The sequence below is a fragment of the Heterodontus francisci genome, chromosome 8 (genome assembly GCF_036365525.1).
Source record: "Heterodontus francisci isolate sHetFra1 chromosome 8, sHetFra1.hap1, whole genome shotgun sequence".
NCBI classification, from domain to species: domain Eukaryota; kingdom Metazoa; phylum Chordata; class Chondrichthyes; order Heterodontiformes; family Heterodontidae; genus Heterodontus; species Heterodontus francisci.
The window spans coordinates 88,647,097-88,663,634 of record NC_090378.1 but is presented as its reverse complement, the minus strand read 5'-3'; positions in this window follow the sequence as shown (position 1 = coordinate 88,663,634).

Genomic DNA, 16,538 nt, shown 5'->3' with positions numbered 1-16,538 from the left:
TGAATGTTGAAGGTGGTGGATACGGTACCAATCAAGTGGACTGCTTTGTCCTGGATGGTGTTGAGCTTCTTGAGTGTTGTTGGAGCTGCACCCATCCAGGCAAGTGGAGAGTATTCCATCACACTCCTGACTTGTGCCTTATAGATGATGGAGAGGCTTTGGGGAGTCAGGAGGTGAGTTACGCGCCGCCAAATGCTCAGCCTCTGACCTGCTCTTGTAGCCACAGTATTTACGTGGCTAGTCCGGTTCAGTTTCTGGTCAATGGTAATCCCAGGATGATGATAGTGAGGGACTCAGTGATGGTAATGCCAATGAACGCCAAAGGGAGGTGGTTAGATTCTCTCTTGTTGGAGATGGACATTGCCTGACAATTGTCATTGTTGATTTATTGGGTGGAGCTGGTATCCGCACTTGTGCTGCAGGAGCAGTACTGGTATCTGCGCACGGGAGCATGGATGATATCCATGCATGGGAGCAGGGCTGGTATCTGCACAGGGGTGCAGGGATGGTATCCGCACATGGGAGTGAGGCTGGTATCCGCACACAGTTGCAGGATTATTATCCACGCGGGAGTGGGGCTGGTATCCGCACACAGGAGTGAGGTTAGTAACTGCACACGGGAGTGGGGCTGGTATCCGGACACGGGAGTGGGGCTGGTATCCGGACACGGGAGTGGGGCTGTTATCCGCACGCGAGCTGTAGGAATGGGGCTGTTGTCCACATGAGCTGCAGGAGCAGGGTTGATATCCACATGTGGTTGTGGGAGCAGGGCTGGTGTCCACACGATCTGCGGGAGCAGGGCTGGTGTCCACAGGAGCTGCTGGAGTGGGGCAGGTGTCCACACGAGGGGCTGGTGACCACTTGAGCTGCTGCTGCGGGGCTGGTGTCCACATGAGCCGCTGGAGCAGGGCTGGTGTCCACATGAGCCGCTGGAGCAGGGCTGGTGTCCACATGAGCCGCTGGAGCAGGGCTGGTGTCCACATGATATGCTGCTGCGGGGCTGGTGTCCACATGATCTGCTGCTGCGGGGCTGGTGTCCACATGATCTGCTGGAGCGGGGCTGGTGTCCGCATGATCTGCTGGAGCGGGGCTGGTGTCCACATGAGCCGCTGGAGCGGGGCTGGTGTCCACATGATCTGCTGGAGCGGGGCTGGTGTCCACATGATCTGCTGGAGCAGGGCTGGTGTCCACATGAGCCGCTGGAGCGGGGCTGGTGTCCACATGATCTGCTGGAACAGGGCTGGTGTCCACATGATCTGCTGGAGCAGGGCTGGTGTCCACATGATCTGCTGGAGCGGGGCTGGTGTCCACATGATCTGCTGGAGCAGGGCTGGTGTCCACATGATCTGCTGGAGCGGGGCTGGTGTCCACATGATCTGCTGGAGCAGGGCTGGTGTCCACATGATCTGCTGGAGCGGGGCTGGTGTCCACATGATCTGCTGGAGCAGGGCTGGTGTCCACATGATCTGCGGGAGCGGGGCTGGTGTCCACATGATCTGCTGGAGCGGGGCTGGTGTCCACATGATCTGCTGGAGTGGGGCTGGTGTCCACATGATCTGCTGGAGCAGGGCCTGTGTCCACATGATCTGCTGGATCGGGGCTGGTGTCCACATGAGCCGCTGGCGCGGGGCTGGTGTCCACATGATCTGCTGGAGCGGGGCTGGTGTCCACATGATCTGCTGGAGTGGGGCTGGTGTCCACATGATCTGCTGGAGCGGGGCTGGTGTCCACATGATCTGCTGGAGCGGGACTGGTGTCAACATGAGCCGCTGGAGCAGGGCTGGTGTCCACTTGAGCTGCAGGTGTGGGGTTGATATCCGCATGTGGCTGCAGGAGTGGGGCTGGTATTCACACATGTGCTGCGGTGCTGGTATCCATACGTGGGCTGCGGGGCCTGTGTCCACATGCGGGCTGTGCAAATGGGGCTGGTATTCCCACTGGGGCTGTGGGCTGCTCTTTTGGCACTGCCCGCCAACTACCAAGTAGGCACAGGTGCAGAATGAGGAGTAGGCTGCTGACCTTCCCCAGTTGATGAAATAACTCTCTCCCACCCCAAGCCTTTCTCAAAATTGGAAACAGTGGTAAACTGGAAGAAATTACCCAGATTATCTCACATTCTTGGGAAATATATTCATTAGCATGCGAGGATCTGGCAGAGAATTCCCATTTGAGGGAGCCAAGGTGACATTTTATTAATTACCTTGGTTACATTCAGACCTTTATTTCTTATAGTATTTTCTTACAATGAATAATATATATATTTGTTCTGTTCTGTCATCATATCAAAAAGATGAGTGGATCTCGCAGTGACATGTGAGTGATTAATGGTATGTGTGTTATGTCCAGTGGGTACATAAATTGTTCAAGGCCAAAGGAGTATATAAAGGAAAAAAAAGACTTGCATTTATATAACAACTTTTACGACCACCAGACGTCTCAAAGCGCTTTACAGCCAATAAGCTACTTTTGAAGTGGAGTCACTGTTTTAACATAAAGCTGGCAGAGTTAGACTACCAGCTGTAGGGCGTGAGAGTCCCCTGTGGAGTCTCACTTCGGTTCGGAGCCGTACTATAGACTCAACACAGCTGCACCTGATATTGAGTTCAATTACTATGTAGGTCTAGGAATGGATTTTTAATACAGTGACCAAAGTGTACCCCTCTCTCATAATAAAAATATTCCATATTAAATTAAGAAAGTGGACTGCCTGTCCACTTGGACACATTGAAATATGGCTCCACAACAGTCTACAGTTGAACTACAGCCAGTGTGAAGTCCAAACATCATCAGATGACCTGCAAAAGTTGGTTGCATAGCTTCTAGTTTCAAAGGAATCACAGATCAGATCATAACTTATTCCCAAGTCATACTGTGGCTCATGTTAGAACACATTCAAAGACACTTTACACTGGCATGAATGTGGCAGAATGACTTCGGCTATTGTATCTCACTACATCAGGACTCATCTTGTATTCTGTATTTGCAATGACTACTTAATGCCAGTTGATAAAACTGAATTCAAGAATATGGGATACCGCATGTTTATACATGATATTTTGGAAGGGTATCAGAAGTTAGTATCAGGAATTCGGTGAAGGATAGATATCTGAGTGGCTGTGTTATTTTATTCTGTGGTGTTTTATGTAAACTTCCACTTATTTTTTTATGTTGGAATGATCGTGTTTCATAATTTAATAGGCATTTTGATCATTCTGAATTTCACCTTGGCTCAGGTAGGGGCACTCTTGCACTTGAATTAGAAGATTGTGACCCAGTCCAGGACATGAGCACAAGACTGACTCTACAGTGCAGTATTGAGATGAATGCTGCTTTGTTGGAGCTGTCATCTTTTGGATGAGGTATCTGTCCATTCTGGTGGTTCAGGGCGAGGAGGATCAAGATTCCATGTCACTCTTTAAAGAAGATTAATATGTTCTCCTTTTGCTCTCCCACAGCCAATCTCACCAAAATACATGAATTGTACAGTCATTGGGCTGAATTTTACAAAATGCTGCGGGGAGAGGCCCGCCTCGATCCACGATGTCGAGAAGGGCCTGCTGCATATTACCGGTGGCGGAGCGACCTCGGTGCGGCCGCCCCTCCCCCCTCCTGCCGCATGGCAGCGACACCACAATTAGCATATGGTCCCATTCACAATTGGAAAAGCTGGCGGGTCCACAGAGGCAGAAGGTTTCATGGCAGAAGGTACGTTTCAGGGGTCTCACTCTACATACCTAAAGGGAGGAGGGAGGGAGCATTACAGGGGTCTCACTCTGCATTCTTAAAGGGAGGAGGGAGGGAGCATTACAGGGGTCTCACTCTACATACCTAAAGGGAGGAGGGAGGGAGCATTACAGGGGTCTCACTCTGCATTCTTAAAGGGAGGAGGGAGGGAGCATTACAGGGGTCTCACTCTGCATTCTTAAAGGGAGGAGGGAGGGAGCATTACAGGGGTCTCACTCTGCATTCTTAAAGGGAGGAGGGAGGGAGCATTACAGGGGTCTCACTCTGCATTCTTAAAGGGAAGAGGGAGGGAGCATTACAGGGGTCTCACTCTGCATTCTTAAAGGGAGGAGGGAGGGGGCATTACAGGGGTCTCACTCTGCATTCTTAAAGGGAGGAGGGGGGGAGCATTACAGGAGTCTCACTCTGCATTCTTAAAGGGAGGAGGGAGGGGGCATTACAGGGGTCTCACTCTGCATTCTTAAAGGGAAGAGGGAGGGAGCATTACAGGGGTCTCACTCTGCATTCTTAAAGGGAGGAGGGAGGGGGCATTACAGGGGTCACTCTGAATTCTTAAAGGGAGGAGGGTGGGGGCATTACAGGGGTCTCACTCTGCATTCTTAAAGGGAGGAGGGAGGGAGGGGGCATTACAGGGGTTTCACTCTGCATTCTTAAAGGGAGGAGGGGGGCATTACAGGGGTCTCACTCTGCATTCTTAAAGGGAGGAGGGAGGGGGCATTACAGGGGTCTCACTCTGCACTCTTAAAGGGAGGAGGGAGAGAGCATTACAGGGGTCTCACTCTGCATTCTTAAAAGGAGGAGGGAGGGAGCATTACAGGGGTCTCACTCTGCATTCTTAAAGGGAGGAGGGAGGGATCATTACAGGGGTCTCACTCTGCATTCTTAAAGGGAGGAGGGAGAGAGCATTACAGGGGTCTCACTCTGCATTCTTAAAGGGAGGAGGGAGGGGGCATTACAGGGGTCTCACTCTGCATACTGGAAGGGAAGAGGGAGGGGGCATTACAGGGGTCTCACTCTGCATTCTTAAAGGGAGGAGGGAGGGAGCATTACAGGGGTCTCACTCTGCATTCTTAAAGGGAGGAGGGAGGGAGCATTACAGGGGTCTCACTCTGCATTCTTAAAGGGAGGAGGGAGGGGGCATTACAGGGGTCACTCTGCATTCTTAAAGGGAGGAGGGAGGGAGCATTACAGGGGTCTCACTCTGCATTCTTAAAGGGAGGAGGGAGGGGGCATTACAGGGGTCACTCTGCATTCTTAAAGGGAGGAGGGAGGGGGCATTACAGGGGTCTCACTCTGCATTCTTAAAGGGAGGAGGGTGGGGGCATTACAGGGGTCTCACTCTGCATTCTCAAAGGGAGGAGGGAGGGGACATTACAGGGGTCTCACTCTGCATTCTTAAAGGGAGGAGGGAGGGGGCATTACAGGGGTCTCACTCTGCATTCTTAAAGGGAGGAGGGTGGGGGCATTACAGGGGTCTCACTCTGCATTCTCAAAGGGAGGAGGGAGGGGACATTACAGGGGTCTCACTCTGCATTCTTAAAGGGAGGAGGGGGAGCATTACAGGGGTCTCACTCTGCACTCTTAAAGGGAGGGGGTCTGGGATTACTGGTGGGAAAGCTTTACTGGCATGTAGGGAGGTACCGTGTACCATCCCTCCGTTAACAGTGTACACTCTGTTTGTTTTGTTTGTGAGGGAGCAATGGCACACTAGGCACCCTGTGTGCGGGGAGGGTGCCATAAAGGCTAGGTGCATTAAGGTTTAATGGATGGTGGGGGCAATCGATTCAGCTGGTAGGATCTTGATGTAGTGATGCTGTGCCACTCTGAATGTTAGCGAAGATGGGCAATGCCATGGCACACCACATTGTTGATCCAGGAAAGCAGCTGATGTACCCGTCAACACCAATCCATGCCCTGTTAGGAACCTTCGAATACATGCAGGGTTCAACTTTATTTATCACATGGAAATAGGTATGGCTCATCCTACATTGTGTGATCCTCTGCATGTGAGGATCCGTATGCGCCAGAGGCAATACCAACAGGCAGGTGCGATCCACATAGAGGCCCCCGGTCATGAGCAGCAGCCCCCAAGGGGAGCCCGCCATTACGGTCGCCTTTCATCTACAGGCCCACATGACATGCCATCGGATGTCAGAGCACCAGTGTCAGAGGCGATTGCACATGTAGAGAGGGTGGTGACACATCTCTGTGCCCTGTTCAAGGATGACCTGCAACCTATGGGCTCCGGTGGACACCCCATGCCTTTGTTCCTCATAGTGTCAGCGGTTCTCAAGCCTGACACCTCTGCAGCCTTTCAGGGGTCCACCAGAGATCTTTGTGGGGTCACACAGTCAGCAGTGCACCGCTGCATCAGGAAGGTCACCAATGCCCTGCACCAGAATGCCAGTGAGTCTGTCCACTTCAGGACGGACTCTCACAGCCAGGCCCAGAGGGCCATTGGTTCTGGCACCATTGCCGGAGAACTATAGGTTGTAATGTTCATAGACTGCACTCATGTGGCCATCAGGCCTCCCGCCAGGCTACCACCTGCAGACGTCACATTAAAGAAGCCCTCTCAATCTAGGTGAAGCTGGTATGTGAACATTGCAGATGCTTGCAGCGAATGTGTGACCACTTCTCAGACAGCTGCCATGACACCTGGGTCTTGTGCCAGTCCCGGCTGCCACCGCAGTTCACTGAACTGGCTCAGATGGGGGGGTGGCTTCTTGGAGATAAGGGCTATCCTTTGCAGACATGGCTCCCGGCACCAGTGAGAGACCCCACCACTGCTGCAGAGGAGAGATACAACGCCAACCACAGAGCCACCATTGAGCAGGATATTGGCATGGTGAAAGAGTGCCTCCAATGCCTGTATGAATAGGGTGATGCCCTGTACCACAGGCCAAAAAGGCCAGCTCCTTTCTTTGCTGCTCTGCACAACTACGCATCCAAAAGGGACCAAGCCTGGCACGATGAGGAGAGACATCAACAGGATTCCTCCTCGGACTATGAGGACACTGAGGACCTACAACATGAAAGACGCATGGGAGGGCAGATGACACCCAAGCTCTGCACACAGGGCTAGCAGTGAGCTAGGGATGAAAGGAAGTGGCTTATCAGACAAAGGCTGTCTACTCCACAGGAACTGACATGAGCTCTGCAAGCTGCACATCACCCTCGCTCACCTGCTGTGCACCAGTCCACATCTGCAGCATCCCTGTGTAAACCATTAGAGGCAGCAGCTGACTGAGTCAATGTCCATGTCACTGCATCCGTGGAGACGCTCATGAGTAATGGTGGCATGGCAATGATGTTATTGTATATGTTGGCTCTCCTGAAGGGCCAATGGTGCAAAGGGATGTGACATTGGCACTACATGCTGGCACACATCATTCACACAGAGAAAAGGACACACATGTTGGTGAGGAACATTTAGTAAAGGACGTATTTACATTGCTGTGACACCCGTGCATTCCCATTAGTGTCAGTGTGTTCTCTGTAAACCTCTGTAATACCTTTTATAGTCTATTTAAGTCTCACATCCTGGAATGTGCAAATGTACGATTATTCACCCAAGTGCGGCACACCTACAAGAAGGAATGTTACACTTGAGTGGGAGAAGAGGATCACAACTTCACAGGACACTGGGACCTAGGAGGGTAAGTATGTGGCGGCAAAGCGGAAAGTGCTGGGCTCACTCAGCAGGTCAGGCAGCATCTGTGGAGAGAGAATCAGAGTTAACTTTCAGGTCTGTCAACTTGGACAAGTTAACTCTGCCTCTCTCTCTACAAATGCTGCCTGACCTGCTGGATTTCTGCAGCACTTTCTGCTTTGCTGCCAGATTGACAGCAGCCCCACTCTTCAGCAGTCAGGTAAGTATTTCTTTGACAGCTGTCAGGAAGCAGGTGCTGGGGCGCTTAAAATAGGGCCCCAGCACCTACTGCACAACTGTCAAAACCTCTCTCACTGTGCCGAATGTCCCGCCTCTCCCCATGTAATATGGGTAATATTTGGGTGGGTGGGGGTGGTGGCGCGCGGTCTCTATGGAAATGAGTCCCCAAGATTAATATCGCGGAGGCTTGGCGGTGGCCAGCGAATGCAGGTGCGCCGCCAAGTTCAAAGGGCGCTGCCGCTGAGCGCGGCACCCAATAGAATTCAGCCCATCTTATTTCTGTTTCCTACATTACAATGATGACTACGCTTCAGAAGTACTTAATTGGCTGTAAAGCACTTTGAGATGTCTGATGATCATGAAAAGCGCTATATAAATGCAAGTCTTTTCTGTTTGCACCTGTTGCATTCATTTACAAACCAGTGACTGCATTTCAACTTAATTCACTGTATGAAGACTAAGCATCGCACACTATTTAATCCTTTTTCAAACCTTTTCTTCCAATAATGTAAATAAGTATGTTTAGTGTGCCCTAGTATACACCCCTCTGTATCCTATAGCAATAAATATGTTGCTTGTTTTCTTAAATATATATTCTTACCATGCTGTGATGTGGAAAACGCATAGAACATTATCTGGGAACAAATAAATGAACACAATTAACATTAGCAGTAAGCTACAATAAAACAAATGATTACACTACATGTCAGATCAAAATTAAAGACTATTTAAATTACATTTAAAAACTGATTTCTTCTGTCCTTTAAATTAGAGTGTTAAGCTGCTTCATCTTAATGCCTGCTCTTAACGCATCACTTCCCCTACCTTGGCAGAACTTGTAACAAGTGTCTACTTAATTTTCTACTCTTCAGCCAATTTCGCATCCACTGCCAAGTTTTATTCTGAATCTCCGCCAGCTTGGAGCTTAGCTAGTTACCTTTCAGAAATAACTTACATTTTGGAGATCGATGTGTACCATAACATAGAGCCTTCCACAGTTCTCTTTGAATGTCACTTCATAAAAAAGATCAAGGAGATTGGCTGAGAAGCATCCTCTCCTTCAAAATATGGTGGACTCTGAACTGCCCTCTGAAAGGGCCTCCATACCATTCAGTTGTAACAAAGAAATGGGCAATAAATGCAGCCTTATCACACATCCCAAAAATGAAAATAAATCATATTTAAAAATCCATGTTGTCTGCTGTTTACTAGATTATTGTCATGCATGCAGTCCTCAAGTTTACTGTTTGTAATTAATTCCAGTATTTTGCACAACATGGAAGACTAATGGGTCTGTAGTTCCCTTCATCTGCTTTGTCAACCTTGTTAAAATGGACACCACATTGACCTGTTTCTAATCCACTGAGATCTTCCCAATGCTCACCAACTCACTCACACCAACTGACAATGTCTCATAAATCTTTCTATGGAACCTTAAGAGATGTCTATAGGAAGCACTGCAGCCAATTTATAAAGAATGTTGTTACTAAGATATCATCTACTTTAATAAAAGGGATGATCTTAGTTTGATTGAAGTGTAGGTTTGGGATTAAGGTAATAAGGAACAAACACAGCAAGAATTTTCTACATGTTGCTCCGGGTATCACTGTTAATCCTAAAATGACATAATCTATGTAGAAAAAAAATTCTCCCCAGTGTATTTTGGGAACAAAATTAATTATCACCTAGCTGATGATTAAGTGCATTGTTACAGTTGGGTGTGCTCCAACACAACAACAAATTGCATTTATATAGCACCTTTAAAGTGGTAGAACATTCCAAGGCACTTCACAGGAGTGTTATGAAATAAAATTTGACAAAGAGCTACATAAGGAGATTTAGGACAGATGACCAAAAGCCTGGTCAAAGAAGTAGGTTTCAAGGAGCATCTTAAAGGAGGAGAGTGAATTAGAGAGGTGGGGAGGTTTAGGGAGTGAATTTCAGAGCATAGAACCTAGGAAGCTGAAGGCACGGCTGCCAATGGTGGAGTGATTAAAGTCGAGGATGCTCAAGAGGCCAGATTGAAGGAATGCAAAGATCTCAGAGGGTTGTAGGGCTGAAGGAGGTGAGAGAGAGAAAATGGGAGAGACCATGGAAGGATTTGAAAACAAGGATAAGAATTTTAAAATTGAGGCCGTGAGGTAATGTTGGTCAGTGAGCACAGGGGTGTTGGATGAATGGGAGCTAGTGTGAGTTAGGATACAGGCCGCAAAATTTTGGAGAGCTCAAAATTACGTAGGGTGCAAGATGGGATCTCAACCAGAAGAGCATTGGCATAGTCAAGCCTCGAGGTGACAAAGGCATGGTTGAGGGTTTCAGCAGCAGATAAACTGAGGCAGAGGCAGTGTCAGGCAATGTTATGGAGGTTTTAGTGATGGAGCAGATATGTGGTCAAAGCTCATCTCGTAGTCAAATACAACACGAGGTTATGAATGGTGTGGTTTGGCTTCAGACAGTTGCCAGGAAGAGGGATGGAGTCGATGGCTAGGGAATGGAATTTATAGTGGGGACCAAAGGCAATGGCCTCAGTCTTCCCATATTTTGTTGGAGGAAATTTCTGTTCATCCAGTACTGGATGTCACACAAGCAGTCTGACAAATCAGAGACAATGGAGGTGGTGGTAAGGTAGAACTGAGTATCATCAGTTTACATATGGAGTCTGACATGTTTTTGGATGATGTCGCCGAGGAGCATGTAGATAAGAATTGGTATGGGGCCAAGATTCGATCCCCGGGGGCTCCAGAGGTAGTGGTCTGGCAGCAGGAAGAGAAATGCATCGCAGGTGATTCTTTTTCCTCATTTCTGGGAGCAGACCCTACCCATTACAAACCCTGGGCTGATCATCTTCAGCCAATTAACGGGCAGGGATTGGCTTGCCATCCAATCAGGGATGGGGGGCAGGCTCCTGACACTGGAGGGCCAATGGGAGACCTTCCTGCCTTGAGTGATATGCATCGTCACTGGTCAAGGTGGGAGGTGACGAACTGAAGATGCAGACTGTGAGGGACAAATGAAGGTAAGTTTATTTTCAAGTTTTAAAAAGCTTAAGCTGCCTGGCCATGATCCTCTCCTGAGGAAGGCCAGCGGCCGCAACTGTGGCACAGTGGCCATTATGGATCTGGGGGCGGGTCGCTTGCATGATCCATTCCTCACCATCCCACCCCACCTCCCCCCACCTCCTGCCCTGAGCCTACCAAGTTAGTCTGGACATGGTCCAAATCAACTTGGGCTGCCCACGTTGCCAGCTGGAAATTCTAGTTGGCATGGAAATTAACAATAATTGGCCTCAATTGGCTGCTCGCCACTTCCTGGTGAGAAGCCAATCTGACACGAAGCCGCCCTCATTCAAAATGGTCAAATTGTGTGCCCTCCTACCTCCAATGCAGATCTGTTTTAAAAATCCTGCCCATGTCTTTATTCTCTGTCACATTAAGTTAGCATAGCTCCAATTTAATCATTAAGCTTTATCATGGTAGATAGCTTAATGAAAAAACAATTTGGATGTTGGAAATATCACAATTTTGGACAACAGTATACAGACTACACCAAGATTTGCTAACAAATAAAAATGATTTTACGGATGCAAAGACAGAGGCAGCATACTATAAAACATAACCAGCCACGTACGCTGCATACAAAGTGGATTAACGTTAGCATTCACAGCTCTTCCAGTTCCTTAGCAAACTTTTGATAAGACATTATCTCTGATGTATACAATGTTGACAGAGCTCTGTCTAACCCTATCAGCAATGGCACAAAGAATAGAAAGTGATGAAGGTTAAAAGATCTGACATTTATAAATCTCTTTGGTGCAGAAGCGGCTTCTTTGAAAATTGTCTTCAACAAACAGAATCTGAGCGGACTAACATCTCAGTAAAAGATGGGATGATGGCCTGGGTGTTGTGTATCTTCTCAGTGTCATTCACAAGTTTAACTAGGCTGCTTTCAGCATATAACAACAATTGGAGATTACAATTTGGAACTGCAGTTACCAGAATGACATCATGTAAAGTAGCTCTATAGAGAGCAGCTCATGGAAAAAATGGACTATCTTTTGAGCAACAAACACAGATATGGAACAACAACAAAAATATTTTGGGCAAGCATCCACATTGAGTAAGTTGACAAAGTAACAATCTGATGAATTCAGTTGACAAGTTGACAATTAGGGATGGCCAACAAATGCTGGCCTTGCGAGCAACGCCCACATCCCATGAAATGAATAGAAAACGTAGATCACTCAGGCATTTAACACAGAGTGTTCTTGGTCAGCTTGATGGAAATGAAAGCTATTTGTATTGCAGTCATTAACTTTGCCACAGGCCAAAGGAAATTTCATAAACATTGCCCAGAGACACAGATGACAGTTACCAGTTAATATGGAGTTACTCTGTTTAAAACTAGACAGAAATTCCTATATTTGTTATACCCATCACTACTACTTTCTCCCAATGTAAGTGAGAGGGATAAAATGGTGAAAATATATAAATTTGACCCCTGTAACAATTAGAAGAACTTGGTCAAAAAGCTGCCCTATCGAAATGAATGGTTATTGTTTTATGCTGATGAATACATGAAAAAGTTAATCGTGTCAAGAGCAAGATATGTATTATTGACCTGATTCACTCCCATTGTTACCAGTGGAAATATGTGACTTTGGGGATGCAGTGGGGGGTTGGGAGAGCTGGTGCAGAGGATCTGTTGTAATGTAGATTATGATATATTAATAACAATGACCTTCATAAACTGGCAATAATCGAATTTACCATATCTTTAAGATATCTTCTATTTAGTTTATTCAGTGAACCTCTGTCTACTTTGAGAGAGCTTGATGCTAGTGGATGCATATACTCCTCGGCAGAGAATAGTGGATCTCTGAAATTGGCTGCCATCGCCAATTCATGCAATTCCTTCAAGCAAGAACTGGACCTGTTGCTGGTTGGGGAGGACATCACCTTTTAGAAAGGTAGGTACTTCAGGGAATTCAGCATTAGAATGATCTCCTGGACGAATTTCAATCACCTACAGGGGTCAGAGAGGAATTTCCCAGTCCCCACCCCCAAACCACCACCCCCCCACCCCGCCCCAAATTGGCCTCGGTTTTTATCTGTTTTTTCACTTCTCCCAGCTGATCACATAGCTTTTTGGGGGGTAGAGTGTGTGTGATTGAGTCCTCATATGCAGACTGTGTTCTGTACAGCTGGCCTGGTAAATGGACTGTTAAGTGTTATGACTTTGGATTCAAAGTGTGTTTTTTTTTAGACAGACCCTGATTTGAAAATGAAACTAAAAGCTTCAATGTTCTGGAAGGTCAGAACCAGGTTATAAAAATCGTTTTTTTTTAACTAGAGACATGTGACTGGAGCTCAGGTTTCAGGTTTTAGAAGAGCTCTGCAGGGGAAGGAAGGAAAAACAGCCATTTAGTGTTTAAAGAGACAAGCTGAGAGCTGCAGATTGTTGTGCTTCTAGAGAAGCTGCTTCAAATTGAAACAGACTAAAAGGCAGCAGGCTGGAATAGTTGTGTTGAGTGCGGGCAGAGGAGCCTGGACTGAGGACTGACCATTGGTGAATGACTTATGGCAGTTGTCTTCGGTGATTTTAAAAGTTATCAGCAGAACCATGCCATCAGAACGGTTGTGGTTGAGGCTGAGGTGGTTCAAGAGGCAACAAGACTGAACCATTAAAGGGAAGATTGCATCACTTGCTATCAACATGACCTCATTATTTCCGTATATGCATCTTGGAGGACAGGACTTGGAAACCCATTTGAGGAAGTTCCTGATTTTGTTGTACTTTGGAACTGTTCAGCACCATCTTGCTCAAAAGCCGATTCAGAGGATTAGTAAGGACTATTTTTGTTGCATCTGCTAATTAACGTGGAACCTTTAAGATATGCATGCATCGATCGTGATTTAACTGTTCATGTTTAATTTATGTTGGTATTGGTTTGAGTGTAAAGTAAAATTTAGCAAAGTGAAATCTTGTCTGTTTGGTTTTTGTATCCTAAATTGGGGTCAGTCGGTGGATTCAATTATTTTGATTTGTTGCTGGTCTCCACGGGGATCATAACAGTGTGTATATTGTGATGCAAGTCTCCTTAGACAGCACCTTCCAAACCCACGACCTCTACCAACTAGAAGGCCAAGGGCAGCAAATGCATGGGAACACCACCACCTGCAAGTTCCCCTCCAAGTCACACACCATCCTGACTTGGAACTATATTGCCATTCCATCACTGTCGCTGGGTCAAAATCCTGGAACTCCCTTCCTAATAGCAGTGTGGGTATACCTACCTCCCATGGACTGCAGCGGTTGAAGAAGGCAACTAACCACCACCTTCTCAAGGGCAATTAGGGATGGGCAATAAATGCTGGTCTAGCCAGCGACACCCACATCCCATGAATGATTTTTAAAAATCACAATGTATCACAATTGTGTGTGACAGGCTAGATGAACCAGAGGGTCTTTACCTGTCCATTATTGTTTGTATAAGGAGGGAGGATTCATCAATGAAGGAGGAATTGGAACAAGTGAAGAAGGGAGAATTGGAATTAAAGCTATGGTAAAGGAAGAATCAAGGGCATAAATGGACAGAAAAGGAACAAAATAATGAGTTAACACTGTAGTCTATTATTTATATTCTTAATTATTTAAATGCCAGTATTTAAACCTTGTTTTTTGCTACTGAAGGTTCCAGGTATATGGACATTGAAATACCTGAATGGTGCTTTAAGAAGAGGCCATATTTGTGTAAACTAGATAATTTAGAAAAATTAAAACAGACAATGATGTGTATTTATATCAATTTTAACAGATAAAACAGGATTTTGGGTATGAAAAAGTTAAACACTTGCCTTAAGGGTATATATTCCACTAAAATAATGTTTGAACTTCTGATTTATATGTTAAAACCTTGGAAAGCACAGGCTAAATACTTGAAAACTTAGATAATTCAGCCCCTCAACCCTATTTCACCATTCAGTTGGATCTTGGCTGATCTGTACCTTAACACCATTTACCCGCCTTTGATCTATATCCCTTGATAGTCTTGCATAATAAAAATCTGCCACTCAGAGTCTTGAACAGTTCAATTAACCCAGCATCCACAGCCTTTGGGGGAGCGAATTCCACATTTCCACTAATCTTTGCGTGGAAAAAGTGCTTCCGGATCTGTCCAGGTCCCTTTGTAATTTCCTGCTTCCATCTACACAATTTACTGCTCTTCCCAACTTAGTGACATCTGAAATGTATATTTCATCATCAACGTCATTGTTATGTAAGGTGAAGAGTTAATACCCCAAACAGATCCCTGGGGAACACCACTTGTCATATTCATCCAATCAAAGTACACACCCTTGATTCCCTCCTCTTTGTCTCCTAACCCGCAAAGAATTATCAACCTGTGTCCCAAAGTTGCCTCCAATTCCACACTCTCTCATTTGTGCTGATAATCGCTTATTCAGAACCTTATCAAATGCCTTCTGAAGCCCACATAGAGAGCATCCATAGACATTCCCCTGCCCACCTTGTTAGTGAGCTCCTCGAGAAAATGAAACTAGATTAGGCAGAACTTTTTTATAAATCCATGCTGATTCTCATTGATCAGTTCACACTTGTTCAAATGCAGTCACACGGTCCCGCATGATAAATTTTAATAACTTGGCCACAATTATCATAAAATGGACAGATCTATAGTTTCCTGATTTCTCTGGTGACATTTGAAATTTTCCAATATAAGGGCAAATTCTCAAAATTTGGAAAATTATTACAAATGCACCTGCAATTTCCCCACCTGTTACTTTTAATACCCTAGGGGGTAAAACGTCAGTCTTGGAGATTTGTCTACCTCAAATCTAATATTTTCTCCATTAATATTTATTAATTTATATTGAATCCAATAAGGCAGCTCACCACTGCCTTCTCAAGGGCAATTAAGGATGGGCAATAAATGCTGGCCTGGCCAGCGATGCCCACATCCCATGAATGAATAAAAAAAAGTTCCTATCTTGGCGTATTTTCTAGCTCCTTGGTTTTTTGTTACCTTCCTGTGTTGCGAGCACGGATTCCAAGTATTCATTGAATAAATCTCCATTTCCTCATTATCCATTATTGTGCCATTGGCATGTGTCCTTAATTGCCCCACATTTTTCCTTATTACTCTCTTTTTATGTCTATATTTATAAACACTTTTACTGTTGGTTTTGATGTATCTTGCAAGTTTTTGTTAATACTCCCTTTTCAAATCTTTTCTTTCTTTCCTGGAATCCTTTTTTATAGCTATCCCAGACTGCTGGGTTTCCACTTTTCCTTGCGTTTGCGGAAGCCTTTTCTTTTATCTTAATTCAGTTTCTTAACTTGTTTGTTGACCAAGGTTGCTTAAAGGCACAAGTGGAGCTTTTGTCTTTTAGGGGCAGGTGCTGGGTTTATCTTACAGCAAATCGTTCCTGTTTTTCTCCACAAGTTTACCCATTTATAGCTTTTCCAGTTTACTGTTGTCAAATTTTTTCTCATCCTTTCAAAATTTGCCTTCCTTAAATTTAAAGCATTGGTTTGTGACTTTCTTCTCCCTCTCAAATCTAGTATCAAATTCAATCATACTATAGTCACTATTTGCAAGATGTTCCTTACAGTAGATTACAGGCCATTCCCATCCTATCAGTCAGCTTGGACATATATCACCATTTCTCCATTATTGTTGGGTCAAAATCCTGGAACTCTTTACCTAATAACATGGTGCGAGTACCTTCACCACACGGACTGCAACGGTTCAATAAGTAGGTGCAACACCTCCCTCTCAAAGGCAACTAGCGATAGGCAATAAATGCTGGCCTTGCCAGTGACACATGCATCCCAAGAATGAATGAATAAATAATGGTGATGATACATTTCTGTTGCTGAAGAC